The sequence below is a fragment of the Heptranchias perlo genome, chromosome 3, assembly GCF_035084215.1.
Source record: "Heptranchias perlo isolate sHepPer1 chromosome 3, sHepPer1.hap1, whole genome shotgun sequence".
Classification (NCBI taxonomy): Eukaryota; Metazoa; Chordata; class Chondrichthyes; order Hexanchiformes; family Hexanchidae; genus Heptranchias; species Heptranchias perlo.
This window is the reverse complement of record NC_090327.1, coordinates 17,486,929-17,501,257: the sequence shown is the minus strand read 5'-3', so window position 1 is coordinate 17,501,257 and position 14,329 is coordinate 17,486,929. Positions and strand designations below refer to the sequence as shown.

Below are 14,329 nucleotides of genomic sequence, written 5' to 3'. Positions count from 1 at the left end.
ATCACTAGTGAACTTGCTGAGCCAATAGGGGAATGACCAGCTTCCCTTTACTGTGAAATACAAATCAAAAGAACAGTGTACCAAATACAGACAGCTATCTGGTATGGCAGCTAAAATGAATGAAAACAGAACCAAAAATATTAAATGCAGCATTGTGCAGTCTTTGCTTCCATGATATTTAAATTTTGAATATACACATTGCACTAATAGTATCTCAATACAGCATTTCATTTGCCACTTGTGATCCAGGAAGTTGAGGTATAAATGAGAGCTATTTTTAAAAATACCCTTCACTACCATTATTTATTTAGCTGCCATACTAGACAGCATACCAGACAATTGTGTGTCTGTCCCATACTCAAATTCTCTCCCTAAATTCCATGACTTCCTACCTCTCTTCCCTCCTTCAAAACTTATCCCTTTGATCTTGCTTTCATCACCACTCCTAAACCTTTTCTCATCTATTTGTCTCAAATGCTTTGGGACATTTTTTCCAATTCAAAAAAGGTACTATTAAGTACAAGTTATTGTGTACAGCAGACAAGTTATTTTAAAGATTTATAAAGTTTGAAAAGCTATCATTTTATTACATTTGTTGCTGTTAACCTAAAGCAATCAACAGCACCTTAACCACTTGTGCCAGCTGTAGGTTAACAGCAACGAATGGAACAAAATTCAAAAGTGCAAGATATAGCACTTTATAAAAAAGGATAACCAGCAGATCAAGGCTTTTTTAGTTTATTGGTCAACTTGCATTAAAACTACATCAGAAGATAAAAACAATGGGAGTCCAGTACAAAACTGATTAGTACGACTGATGGAAAATGCAGTTAATGTAAGTGGGTTTTGCCAAACAATTTGAGCATAAATCAATGAGATCACTAAAAGCAGATTCCACTGGAATGCTTTCACAAGCATTTTTTTTTAAAAAGTAATTTGTGATTTAGCTAGTTTTAGTGCTGATTTTGGTTCAGGTTTTTTCCTACTGCTCAAAGACCTATAAATGCTACTTTGTATTTTCCATACAAGTTTTGTAAAAAGTCAATGAAGGAAAAAAAATCCAACACTGTGCTAAAATCATTAACATTTTGCACCATCCAAAAAATGTTAATATTGTATAGCAACTATTAGTAGCTGGACCAAACAGTCGCATTCAATTCCCAGTTTGTGATTAGTAAGCAGATCTCAAGGCAAGACAGTGGTAGGAACTGTATAATTAGCCTCAGTGTTGGAAAGAGAAAAGAAAATAGCTGGCAAGCTTCTTAAGTCAGTTTTGAGTGACCCCGCTGAAAATATGGGTGGATATCAGGTGAGCGGGGGGGATCTGGCTTAACTCTGCTATTGCCATTAAACATCCCTGTAAACACTCACTGCCTGGACTTGCAAGAATGGTTGTTACATGGGCACTTGACGCCCGTCAAACTATTCCCGAGCAAGGGGTCAATACTTTTAGGAGAGGCTTGAAAGCAGTTTAAATGCATTTTACAAAATACCGCTTAGATACAAGAAAAACACAATTTATTCGGTGATATAATTACAAATTTTGGAATAGGGAGTTTTCCTTATTTTAAAATGTTATATATTTTTTTTAAGTAATCCTTGTTGCATTTACTGTACTGCGAGCAACCATCTTATCCAAAAACATTGAAGATTGTTTTATGACGAACATAAAACTTATACGACACATTCATTACAAAAACCCACATCTATTATAAATTTACAGTAAAGTGTGCAAAATACGTTTTCATGAAGCACCTTCCTCAGTGGGTTGCGCCCGCTAAACTGAAACAGCGTACGAATTTTAGAAGTCTTCCCCCCGATTACAAAGCCACAAATTGCTGTTTGCGTTGGATTAAAAAAAAGTTAATTGCAATACGTTCTGCGCTTAAATTCCTAAAATTTGGTAAAAAGGATATTTATTGGTAAAGGTATTTTAAAAATGTGCTATACGATACTAGGTCAAGGTGACGAAGTATTTTCTTTTGGCTAATAACCGCCATTGGTTCAGTTTCCTTTTCCACGGGGAAATGCGGATGTTCAATATATTTTTCGACCAGTCGTAGAAAACGAAAATAAAGTGAATGAAGTAGCTACATCTCTTCTTTTCTCACTAGCGTACATTTTAAATAGTATGTGAAACAAAAATTAAAACCTAATCCGAACTGTAAATTTAGACATGGAGAAAATAAATGAATGCAGATTTCGTCGTTGAAAGTTCGACACAATCTAAAAATCACTGAAAACATTGCAGTCTAATATTTCTGAAGATCTTTGTAAACGTTATTCACAAAGTAGTCAGTCAAAAACTCCACCACAAGCGTTAACATGACCAGCAGTCTTAAATCTTCTGGGCCAATATAGTTTAACTTTTTAAAAAAAAATCACAAATCATGTTACTATTAATGCACAAAAAATTTATTAAGCACTACATAAACTCTGCAGGAATCACCAATACGGTATTTAAAAATACATGAAGTACATAGTCTGCTTTTCAGAATGTATGAATACACAGAAAAATTAGGGGCTTTCCAGCTACATGGATTACGATTACATTTTGCCTATTGACATACTGTTCACTCGCCGAAGGAGCTGTACAATACCCCACACGACTAAATGTGCACCGTAATTATTGCACACAATATTCCCAACAATCAGTTGTGTAATCGGATGATGGAACTTTCTCCACTCCACCCAATTCAAAGAGTCCTGGATTAGTGTCCAAAAGCACTTCACTCAACAGCCCTGACCTTAATATTCAACCAGCAACGCTCCCAAGGACCGCGCCTGCGCACAACGCTTCCAGACATACAGCCGCCAAGCTTCCCCCCCCCCTCTCTCTCCAGCACCTGCGCACAACACTCCCGGATAGAAATCCTCACCTGAAACGTCATCTAAGATCCAAGGAGACCAAGGTTCGTTAACCTCACATCTCTCTCCCCCCTCCCCCATATATATCTATATTGCGCACAAACAGCAGCAGCCGCTTCCTCAGCATCTAGCGTCTGCGTACACTGCGACAAGCCATTACCGACGCCTCCTCCAAACCATATTGCTCACATGCAACTACCTTCTGCGCCCGCGCAAACCCTTCCCCCCCCCCTCCTCTCTCTCTCCTCTATCCCAAACCATGATGTGGAGATGCCGGTGATGGACTGGGGTTGACAATTGTAAACAATTTTACAACACCAAGTTATAGTCCAGCAATTTTATTTTAAATTCACAAGCTTTCGGAGGCTTCCTCCGGTGAACGATGTGGACGATGAACATCGTTCACCTGAGGAAGGAGGTAGCCTCCGAAAGCTTGTGAATTTAAAATAAAATTGCTGGACTATAACTTGGTGTTGTAAAATTGTTTACAAATCCCAAACCACCCATCTCCTCCGCATACCCAGCCACCAAAATGCTCACAAAAGCAGCTACCGCAGGCTATAGCGCCTGCGCACATTCTCTCTCGTCTTTCTCCCCCCCCCCCTCCATTTTTTATATATTTAAAAAAAAGCCTTCAGCCACCGCCTCCTCCTCCTCCTCCAATTCCTGCACAACCACCATCGTCCCAAGTATGTATTATCACCCCCATATCTGCACACACTACCCAAAACAACATTCGGTGTGTTTATAATTACCAACCGTTTTGTGGGTCCTATATAAAAAAAAACTAATTGAGCCAACGGACGAACTTTACATTTTTTTTTTAAATTAGAAAAACTTTGAAAAGCGGATTTTATACAAAGTATGTGCGACTGCAAGCTATTCTTTCGCTCGCTGCAGAGCCCCTTCCTTTTCTAGAACATTCCAGTCTCTTCGGAGACGTTACGTCACAGATTGTCAAGTGCCGCCAATGAATGCTGGGAGCTAGCGGTTTGCTATCGTTGTTCTGAAACGTGTAGGAATACAAACTGCATGGAAAAAATATATCCATCTGTACCACAGGCAGGAGAATTGAACATTTTTTTAGAGTAGATTCCTTTAAAATTCTAAATCGTTGACAGGGCCGGGCTGACGTCCGGAAGTCAACCAATCAGACGGTCCGTAACAAAAGTCTTTGGCGGGCGGGTCACGTGATACGGCTTCCTCCAACCAGAGGGAACGTTGGGCCCGCGGAAAGTCAAAGGCCGTCCCGGAGATGGAACCTTATCAAAGGTCTCGCCGTTTATAATTCCTCGCTTTATAATAATAATATATATTAAAAATACGTTAGAGTTACTAGAGTGATTTCCCCGGTGGGGTCGACAGCGTGTATTGTTCCCCCCCCCCCTCTCCCAGCCCAGAAATTTTCAACGCGTTTCTTCAAACGCCCCTTCGAAAAGGTAAAGGCCGAAAGTGATGTGATGTTTTAATGGAAAAGAGCGAGCGAAGGCCCGCGATAGCAATCGGATATTGTGTGTTGTGCGGTTGGACTGACTGAAACAGGAGGCGTGTGTGATGAGCTTGGAGCTGCTCTTTTGCTCAACAGCGCATATCTATATATTTTTTTAATTTTGGGGGAAAAAAAACTTTTACATTGCTTAATGTTACCGACATTTTGATTTACTTTAATAGGTTTCCCCAACCTATTTGAGTTTTCCCTCTACTCTCCTAATGATTGTGATGTAAATATTTGCACAGATAATGACCGCAGTGGAGGGGGAGACCCTTTTTAGAGCTTTATTTGTTACTTATATATGTTTTTAAAAATGCTGTTGAAGAGAGATTTCAAGGTTTATGTAGGAGGGAATAGTTTACAAGAATTGTTCAACCACTTTCATTTGAAGACAATGAGACATGATTCGACAGCAATTTCTCTTGAAAATGCTGCAGCTCTCTGAGGCACGGTAATGGTGACGCGTCTGTATTGAACTAAAATGGCTTTATGCTTATAGTCGTTTGGTGGTAAAGGCATCATTGTATGTGGGTTGTCCGAATCCGTTTGGCAAATAATACCAGTAAAACCAGTAATCTCATAATGACATGATGCTGGTGTAGCGACAGGAAGAAACTGAGACTGGTCAACCATTTCATTTTAAGTGTCGGATAATCGAGGCACAGGTTGGTTGAGGAACGTTGTGGGGAGAAAAAAGGGAAAGTGATTCAAATCAAATAACGTGAGTGCATCATCTAAACACGCTTTGGAAATATATATGGAATGATGAAGTAGATTTAACTTAATTCCTTAGATTTAATTACGATGTAACAGACTGGTAGTACGAATTACAATTCTCTCGGGAATGCAGACATTTTAAATCTTCGTAAATCGTGATTTTTTTTGTGTGTGTCTCTGTGAAATCGGATTTAGATCACGACGAGAATCAGAACCAGTTTACTGTAGACAGGAAATGATTTTACGTTGCTGCTTTTAAAGGCTTTATTTATAGCGGCATTAAAGTGTTATGCGCAAATATTGCGCTCTTAGTAAGACTGAAATGAGCTCTGCAAACTGACATTTGTGGCTTAAAATGAGGGTTATGAAACACTTCATACTGCAGGCTCTGACAGCCCCAGATGGCGTTAATTTATCTCCCCCCCCCCCCCCCCCCCACACGCACACACACAAAAATACGCAGGGCACAGGGAAAAGCATGATGCTGTAATTTATGTACTTGTTCATTGTATGGAATCATAGTGCCGGATATTGTTTCTTGAGAGGCTTTTTCATTTGTGCCTTTTGGAACAATGCAAATCTCATTTAGAAATTTATAAAGTGATCTTCCAGACTTTAGTATTTGTATACTTCAGATTTTTTTCTCCCTGCAGTTTAGTGGGAAAATACTATTTTGAGTGCCTGATTTGAGTCCAAGCCAACCATTTTCCTATGTTTTTGAATTTGAACTACATTTGGTATATAAGGCGAAGGGGTTGATTTAAGTGGACAAATGTGTTGTCTGTGCTGAAGGCTGCATTTTTAGACTGTCCCAGCTCATTCTTGACGTGTAGGAGGAGGGTAGCATTGAGTGTGGGGAGAATAGTTTGAATATGAAAACCTTTTCTTTTTAGCAGCCCTTCAATCTTTTTTTTCATTTTCTGTCCTGTCGCAGAGCAGTTGTTATTTCTCCTCCAATGGTTTCTTCTTCCATGCCCACTGCCCCCTATTGTGCCCACCAGAGCAAGACACATAGTTCTCTTTTCATTTTTTGTATATGTATTGGTGATATCCACAAGCACGGAGTCAGCTTCTACAACAATAACCCACTGTACCTCTCTGCCTGCACCATCGATGCCAAAGTTGTTGTTATACTCTCCAACTGCCTAACTGCTGATTAAATCATGAATGAGTCAAAATTTTCTTCAGCTAAATATTAGTTAAATTGAACATTGGGTATTGTGGTAAAACCTGACCCTGGGCTTGTGGGTAATATAAGAACATAAGAAATAGGAGCAGGAGTAGGCCATACGGCCCCTCGAGCCTGCGCCGCCATTCAATCAGATCATGGCTGATCTTCGACCTCAACTCCACTTTCCAGCCCGATCCCCATACCCCTTGATTCCCCTAGAGTCCAAAAATCTATCCGTCTCAGCCTTGAATATATTCAGTGACTCAGCATCCACAGCCCTGTATCATCATGGGGTAGCATATAAATGAAGAAAAAAAGAGGATCATTTGTGTATATAGCCCTGAGAAGATCAAATAGATGGTTGGGCACGGAAGACGAAAATATTGGAAGAGATATAATGACTGCTCCGAGACAGATACGCGAGAAAATGAAAAACAGATTGAAGGAGCGCTGAAAAGAATAAGTTTTTAGCTGAAACAATAAATCGTAGATGAGCTGGAATTTCCTTAAGCGCATTGTTGGTAAAACCGAATCTCCTTACGTTCCAACTGCCACTTAAGTGTCTCCAATGTCAACTCCATTTGCCTTCTCAGGCTAAATCTGCAGATTTAGAACCTCCACATCCTGTTTCAGTTGAACTTTGTATCCTGTGTTAAATCCAATGCCAGTACCTAGAATCATAGAAATTACTGACTGGGGGAGGTCATTCAGTCCATTGCCCACGCTGGTGCTGGCTTTTCAACTGGAGGTATCTACTTTTCATCCTGTTTCCTTGTTCTTTTCCTCTGAAGCATTGTCTGCCCGTGGCCCTACCTCTTCCTCACTACAAACCCTTATCCACAGTTTCCTCGCATTAATAACTGATTCCTGCTACACTCTTCTAACCAGCCAGCTCCTCTCCATCCTCCACAGACTCCAACCTCATTCATAATTCTGAGACCTGCATCATCTCATCCATAAAGAGCATGCAAACTCATCAACCCTGTCTTGCCAAGCTTCATGGGATCTTGGTGTCCTAGCAATTTGACTTCAAGTTCTTCTTTTTCATATTCCTGCACAGCTTCGCTTCATTTTGTGATTTTTCTTCCTCCACGTTTCTAATATTGGGTTACTCCCTACCTCCCATTCACTCTGCTGCACCATCAATGGCTATTCTTTCATTCACTATGCTTCTGCTGTCAGCAATTTTTTCCCAAATTTCTCTCTCACCATTTTCCACCTTTGTCCTAACTGTGTTTTCTTTGTTTGAGGAGCACTATAGAAATGTATGGTGTTGTTTGAAGTATTTTTCCCCCCACACCATCCCTTCTATTTCTTTCAGTTTTCTCCTGGAGGTGATGATTCATAGGTCTGTGAATTCATCAGATTCCTTCTCATCTTTACCTTCTCACCCACCACAAGCGCAATGTCTCAAGAATTCTGTATTTTTTGACTTAATATCACATTGTTTCTGTTATATGTTAATAATAACAGTATCAGAAATTAGGACAAGGGTGCTTGGAGTGTATCAGTATTTCCAAGAGTTCCCAAGGCAGAAAAGTTTGAAAACCACTGATTGATAAGAATGCAATGAGACCCAGTAAGTTTATCCCCATTGATATTTTTTTAAGTTCACTTATGCCATAGGTACTGTTCGATTGCTTTGTCTAAGTGCCTGCTCTTCACATTTGAACTGCATAGTCAATGTTGATTGACTTGTAGTCAAACCTCATCCTGTCCTTTGCTGATGAATAGGGGGCATACTTTTGAACAGGGTTACAAAACAGTGATCAGCAGGAACCCTAGTTGATTTTTTTTCCCCTTCCCTAACCTGAGGATACTGAAACTAATTGTAGAACTACAATCATTGTCCTGGTTGAGATCAGCTAACTCACTAAAGAATAAAACCAAGACCTTGCTTTTCCCTATAAGAGGAGCTAATAATTTGATTTAAACCTTGTAAAAAAAAATTCTAACTTTATTTGTTAATTCTGTCTTTCCCTCCTGGCCATGGAATCACTCTGTCGCGAAACTTGAAGTTGGTCTGCAGGACCAATCTCCATGCCAGCCTGAAGGCACTTGACCTGGAAAAGATTGGTACTAGCATCCCCAGGTTATGGATTGAGAAAAATCTAGAGTTTCTACTGATCATTGTTCTGTAACCCTGTTCAAAAGTGTGCTCTTAGACATCAACTGATGAGCAAGATACCCATCGACATTGACCGTTCGGGTGAAGAAAAACCACAGACAAGGAAGTACTATGGTGTACTCTGTCATTTGTACCCAGGTACATCCCAGTTGACGACTACCAGTTTACTGTGTTGATCTGTTCCCTATGCCTGTAGGTACTGGATAGTTGCAGTGGGATCCTTGTGGGATCTGGCTTTAAATTCAGCTGGTCAGATGGAATGAAAGTTTTGCATTGTTGGATGAGCTGCTTATGAAATAGACCTGATGTATCTGTTACGATAATGAAAATCATGGCACCTTCAAGGTATGGGATTTTGCCCTTGATCCAATTTGTCTTTTCTGGAACACCAAACATTTTAGAAAAATGTATTGAAACTGAATCAATGAATAAAATCCAGAAATCTAACTGAACAGTTTCATTTAAAAAAAAATATTTTTAGAATATTATATACATATGCATATACATTTTGCAAAGTCATTGTACAGTTTGTGCAATAAGTGCAGGAGACTAGATTGGTACCTTTTGGTTTCATTGGGATGCTGAGCAATGCACACTTACGGTTCAAGGCAAATTGTTTGGTTTAGCTTCTGAAGTTCAGTTTTAAATTATTTTTCTATAGGTTAACATAAGTGAGTGTGTGGGTGTTGATTTCCTCAACCAATAGCTATTTTTTGGGATGTTGCTGGCACAGATTGGCTGCTGTGTTTGTCTTCACAACAACAGTCACTACTTTTGAAAATAATTCGTTAAAGACTTTTGCACATTTCTAGATGATGATAAAGATAAGGATTATTTTCATTATAAACTGTGAGTGAATTATCAGTGTTGAATCTAAGATGAATACTACTTTGATTTTTATATTTTTGGACAGCGTTCTACCTCATAAAGATGGGGGATGATAATTCAGAGCATTGGAACATTTGTCAACGTCAAGAGCCCCCAAATCAGGTCTAGCATAGGATGTAGTGCCAGGGAATAGTTGTTTCTTCCCAATATCTCTTAGCCCAACTTCAAACTAGCACCCCTGCTGCACAGGCATGATGTTTGCATTTTCTGTACCAGCATACTTCATGGTCTCTAAGTGAGATTGCCAGTTTGTGCTGAATCATTGGTATTTATTTTGTCAACCCATAGTCTCTATCCAGTAGTTAGTGGCTATCTAAATTAATTTTATATTTGATCCTTTCAGCGATTAGGAAGATAACCTAAATAACTTTCATTCCGTCGGACCAGCTGGACTCGAACTCAAGTCCCAGGAAGGAGTGTTTTAACGAACGAGCCATCCATTTCCTATTCTTCTGCATTTCTTGCAAGCATTCTAATTATTTTTATAAGATAAAATGTGATTGTATGACATGGTGTTACTGTTTTGAAATGCACTTTAAACAAATGGTAGTGTTTAAAATAATTCAGGAAGGCAACACATGCTGCAGTGATTGGGCTTTATTTTGTAAATTACAGGAAAAGGGAGAAGAACTTCCTCCGTGCAAAATAAGGAGGAAAAAAATACATAGGAGATGGAAAGGTACTGAAAAGGGTAGTAAGGATAATACACAAGAAAATTCCTTATTTTAGGGATTACAATAAATGGGCCAGTAACATGGGAAATTAATAGGGAACACAAGACTAATAATATTGATATTCTAATGTTACATTTTTGCCATTAATCTGTCAGTTTATTATTTATACTCTGGCAGGGCTACCATTTTGCAAACAGTCAAGCTGAGTAGACTGTAGATGCACTTTCTCACTTGCCTGACGTCTGATTCAGTTTCTCAAGCAGCATGTGTATACTATACTGATGTGCTTGGCTTCAGTTAATCCAGTCATTATGTGAAGGTAGGAGGGAACCAGTTGGATAGGAGAATGATTTATTCCCTTTTATCTAATATATATGAGGCTGCATTTACAAAAAACTGCTTTTATATATGTATAAAAATCATATATATGGATTTGATTTTGAATGCCTCACTATTAAATTTGGATTTTAATTATAGAATAGGTGTCCACTTTTATGTCTTAGAAAGACTCCACAGGTGTCTGGCCATATTCCATTTTAGTAGTTCACCTGGGCTTTTTGTAAAGCAAAGGTCTTCAGACTTGAATGTAAGTGGTGTTTTCACATCAGTTTCAATTTATACTGCTTTTCATAGTACTAGAAGTGAGGTGGGGTTGGTAATTTGTGTGCCATGTGTTACTCTTACAAGGTTCAGGGAATAAAGATCAATTTTCTTTTCAAGAGCGAACATCTTTTAATACACAAATGATACTGGTGTGTTTTCTCTTTTATAACCCTTACTCTTCCTCTGTCCTTTATAAAGTCACCCATGTTCGATTATGGTTAAATGGTGGGTGACACTGATGTCAACAGATTATGAGAAGAGAAAACCCAGCTAATTTCTATCCTTGTCAAGCATTTACACAGGTGTACTTGTATTTCTAGCAGGGCCTCTGGATAGCAATCAGGTTTCCTTCTTTCTAGGCTCTGGATCCTGAAGTTAACTGCATTGTCATTGTCACTGTCACCGCCACCACCACCCTGCTGAAACCTGCTTTCTTTGCAGGTTTTGGAACTCTTCTGGAATTTCTTAGCAGCACACCATAATAAATACTATATTGGGAAAAGGCTTCAGCTACTTCTGCATGTATTATTTGTTATATATACTTTTTAACCTGTGTTGTTCCCCCCCCCCCCCCCCAACCCCACAATTCCATCATTTGAGAGAATGATGCTGCTAATGTTTAGTGTGTGACCAAAAGATTTAAGAGGCAGAATTAGTGACATTTTTTCTGTGTAAGATGCCTAATTGATTCCTTCCTGCTGCACTTTTTAAATTGAGGGAAAAAAAAGGTTAGGGCCTGTAAGCAGAACACCACCAAGGTTGAAAAGAGTAAAAGAGAAGGTAGTGTAATTTGGGAGGTAGTGATTAGGTGATGCTTAGCATTGGTTTTTTTAGGGCCGTAGAAGGAACGAAACCCAAAGGGAGTCCCACAGCTTTCAGGTCCTGGTAAGAGATAGGGCTGTACATGTGCATTTACTTTGAAACCAGTGCTGTTTCATGGTTAGACTGTGGATACCCAACTAAATACATCCCCTGCATCAGTCATTGCTGGTGATAGACAGACTTTGATTCCAAATTTGCTAAAATCTGAAATTGATGGGCTACTCCGTTGTCCAGTGGAGAGATTGTGTAATTTAATAGTTTTGAATTCTATCTACCACGCATTCTAAACAACCGGTCTCGACCAGTTTAAAGCTGATACGTCGTGATTTTCAGTACAATTCTAAAACTATTCCAACAGGCTAACTTATAAACAAGTTGTCAGGTCTTCTTTGTGATTGGGGCTTCCTAGTATCCTGCTGAAGCCTACTAGCTTTTTGATACTAACTTTTTCTGGTCGCATAAATGTCCTTATGTTCCTTAAAACCCTTCTGTGGGACTTGAATGTATGTTTGATGCTTTAATATTTCTTGTGAGGTGCTGTCTCCACTTGTTGATAGTGCAGCTTTCCTTGACTGTTATGCTTGAGATTGTGTGGAGAGGGTTAATACAGGAAAGGGAGTTGGAGATATGGGACAACCTATTGGGAAAACCTGAAGGTTGGAAGAAAAATAGTTGTTCTAAAATATTTTTTGCTAATTTTGAGGCCAGGATTAACTATGACATGGTGAGCTTTTAATCAACATTATTCGAAGTTGTGGGAAAAGCAGTTCACTTGTGTCTGGAGAAAGCTACATTTCACAATGCAAGTGTCACCACATCTTTTTGTTTTAAAAATGCTATAGTTAGAGGCTATCTGGAAAGCAGGCATTTTGAAAGATTCTGTTTCAATGACATCATGAATAGATATGATGGGCTATCCAGTCATGGTACTGAAGTAGAAATTCATGATATTACATCTGGATGATTTATAGAGAAAAGGATGCCTCTAACTTTAATTTTCTTTTTGTTCTCTTGTTTTCTGCTCTCCCCTTTCTGAAGGCAATTTGTTCATGCTCTGACATTATTCACGTATGAAATGTTACAATAAGTATTAGCAGACTGTTTGTTCATGGGATCGGGTAGGGTGGAGACATCATATCCAAGCCTGATTCTGTCCTGACCCAATGTTCATAGAATGATACAGCACAGAAGGAAACCATTTGGCCCATCGTGCCTGTGTCAGCTCTTTGAAAGAGTTATCCGATTAGTCCTACTCCCCTGCTCTTTCCCCATAGCCCTGCAAATTTTCCCCCTTCAAGTATTTATCCAATTCCCTTTTGGAAGTTATTATTGAATCTGCTTCCACCACCCTTTCAAGCAGTGCATCCCAGTTGTTCGAGTGAAATTGAATTGATCACAATAGAAATTGGATTGATTGTGCCTTGTAGTTGTCAGAACACAGATTAGGGTTTAGATCACATTTTTGGAAGATATTTCTGAATAGATTAAAGGAGTTTCATAATGGTTTAAAGAATGCAAGCTGTCAACTCAATTGTTGGTTCCAGTACAGCTAATAGAACCAGAAAATTATTTTTGTATGTTCTGAAGATGCCATATAACCCATTATATGTCATATAATCTGTGTCATGTGAGAAGATGTATTTTATTTTCTGCGAAAGATGGGTCAGTATCATCTTGTTTCTTATTTTAATAAGTATGGCTTGAAGGTACACAACAAAGCTTAATGACCGTAATGGAAGATACAAAGTCAAATAGGGAGCCCAAAACCCTATTTTGTTTTTTTTAAAATGGCAAGTTTGTTGAATGGCCAAACATATTTGGGGGATTAGAATGCAGCAAACGGAGTTCCAGACTTCCGGGTGTCTGTACTCTCAGAAACTTGACCAGCTCCCTTTTGAATGCTTGGAAGAAATCTGCACGTGCTGGCAACTTAATCCGGAGGTTTGTGACTCTGCAAAAAGAAGTACCCTCCTAGCATCTAACCTAGTCTTATGCTTTTGTAACTTATATTTATGACTCCTGGTCCTCCCTGACCTATCTAGCTCAAAGAGCCTTTCCTCTGGGACTGTTTAATCTTTTCATTATTTTATAGACCTCAATCATATCTCCTCAAAGTTTGCACTTTCATGAAGGAAAATGCCTCCGCTTTCTAATCCTGTTCTAGATTTTTTTTTTAAAAAGGCACCATAACTACATATCATTCTAGTGTCCCTCTGAAACTTTCTGGTCCTCTGAAACTTTCCAGCCCTCTACATCCCCCACCAGCATTACCAGCATCCCAAGAACAAATATTAAAAAATACTCCCAGTGCTAATCACCATGTTGGAACAGGTTTTCTGTTCATGACTGGCAAGAATTCCAGAGGCAATGAGTGGAGGGCAGCAGCAGCTGCACACACATGATACATTACTGAAATGGATTATTGGAAGAAATTAAAACCAGTAGTGCAAGAAATAGTTCTAAGAATTCAAAATCATATATACAAAAAAATGCATGAGACAATAAATAGCTTTAAGGATGCATTTTGAAAAACTTTCAACAATCTGAAATGCCTCACAAATGAGAAAGTGATGTGTATTACAGTAATATAGATAACAACAGCACAGGCAGCGTGTTTTGACTGTGGGAATTTGTGGACAGAGACCTTCCTGAATGACCATACCTGTGAGAGATGTCTGTCTTGAGTCACTCTGACTCGGTTGTTAAGTTGGAGCGCGAGTTAGACACTCCGACACATAATGGAGGGGGAGGAATATCTGGATAGTTTACTCCAGAACACAGTCATACAACATAGAGAGGTCCAAACATTAAAACAAGAGCTGAATTCCAAAGGTGAGGTGAGAGTAACTGCTCTTGACATCAAGGCAGCATTTGACTGTGTGTGGCACCAAGGAGCCTAGTAAAGCTGAAGTCAATAGGGATCAGGGGGAAAACTGTCCAGTGGCTAGAGTCATACCTGGCACAAA

At 39.2% G+C, this 14,329-nt stretch overlaps 1 protein-coding gene and 1 long non-coding RNA gene across 5 annotated transcripts in view; one reads left to right on the top strand and one right to left on the bottom strand.

The window, feature by feature from the left end:
- LOC137310704 (uncharacterized) overlaps positions 1-3,063 on the bottom strand; it is a 56,432-nt gene extending 53,369 nt beyond the window's left edge. For both annotated transcript variants that reach the window (XR_010960144.1, XR_010960142.1), the window contains exon 1: positions 2,880-3,063. This is a non-coding gene — a long non-coding RNA (uncharacterized lncRNA). The remainder of the gene's footprint in view (positions 1-2,879) is intronic.
- A 1,018-nt stretch (positions 3,064-4,081) lies between these two features.
- ankrd12 (ankyrin repeat domain 12) overlaps positions 4,082-14,329 on the top strand; it is a 213,014-nt gene continuing 202,766 nt past the window's right edge. For 2 of the 3 annotated variants that reach the window (XM_067978370.1, XM_067978368.1), the window contains exon 1: positions 4,089-4,307. The gene's annotated coding sequence lies outside the window, so the exon portion shown is untranslated. Of the gene's footprint in view, positions 4,308-14,329 lie in introns of all 3 variants that reach the window. The other variant, XM_067978369.1, reaches the window with a different exon arrangement.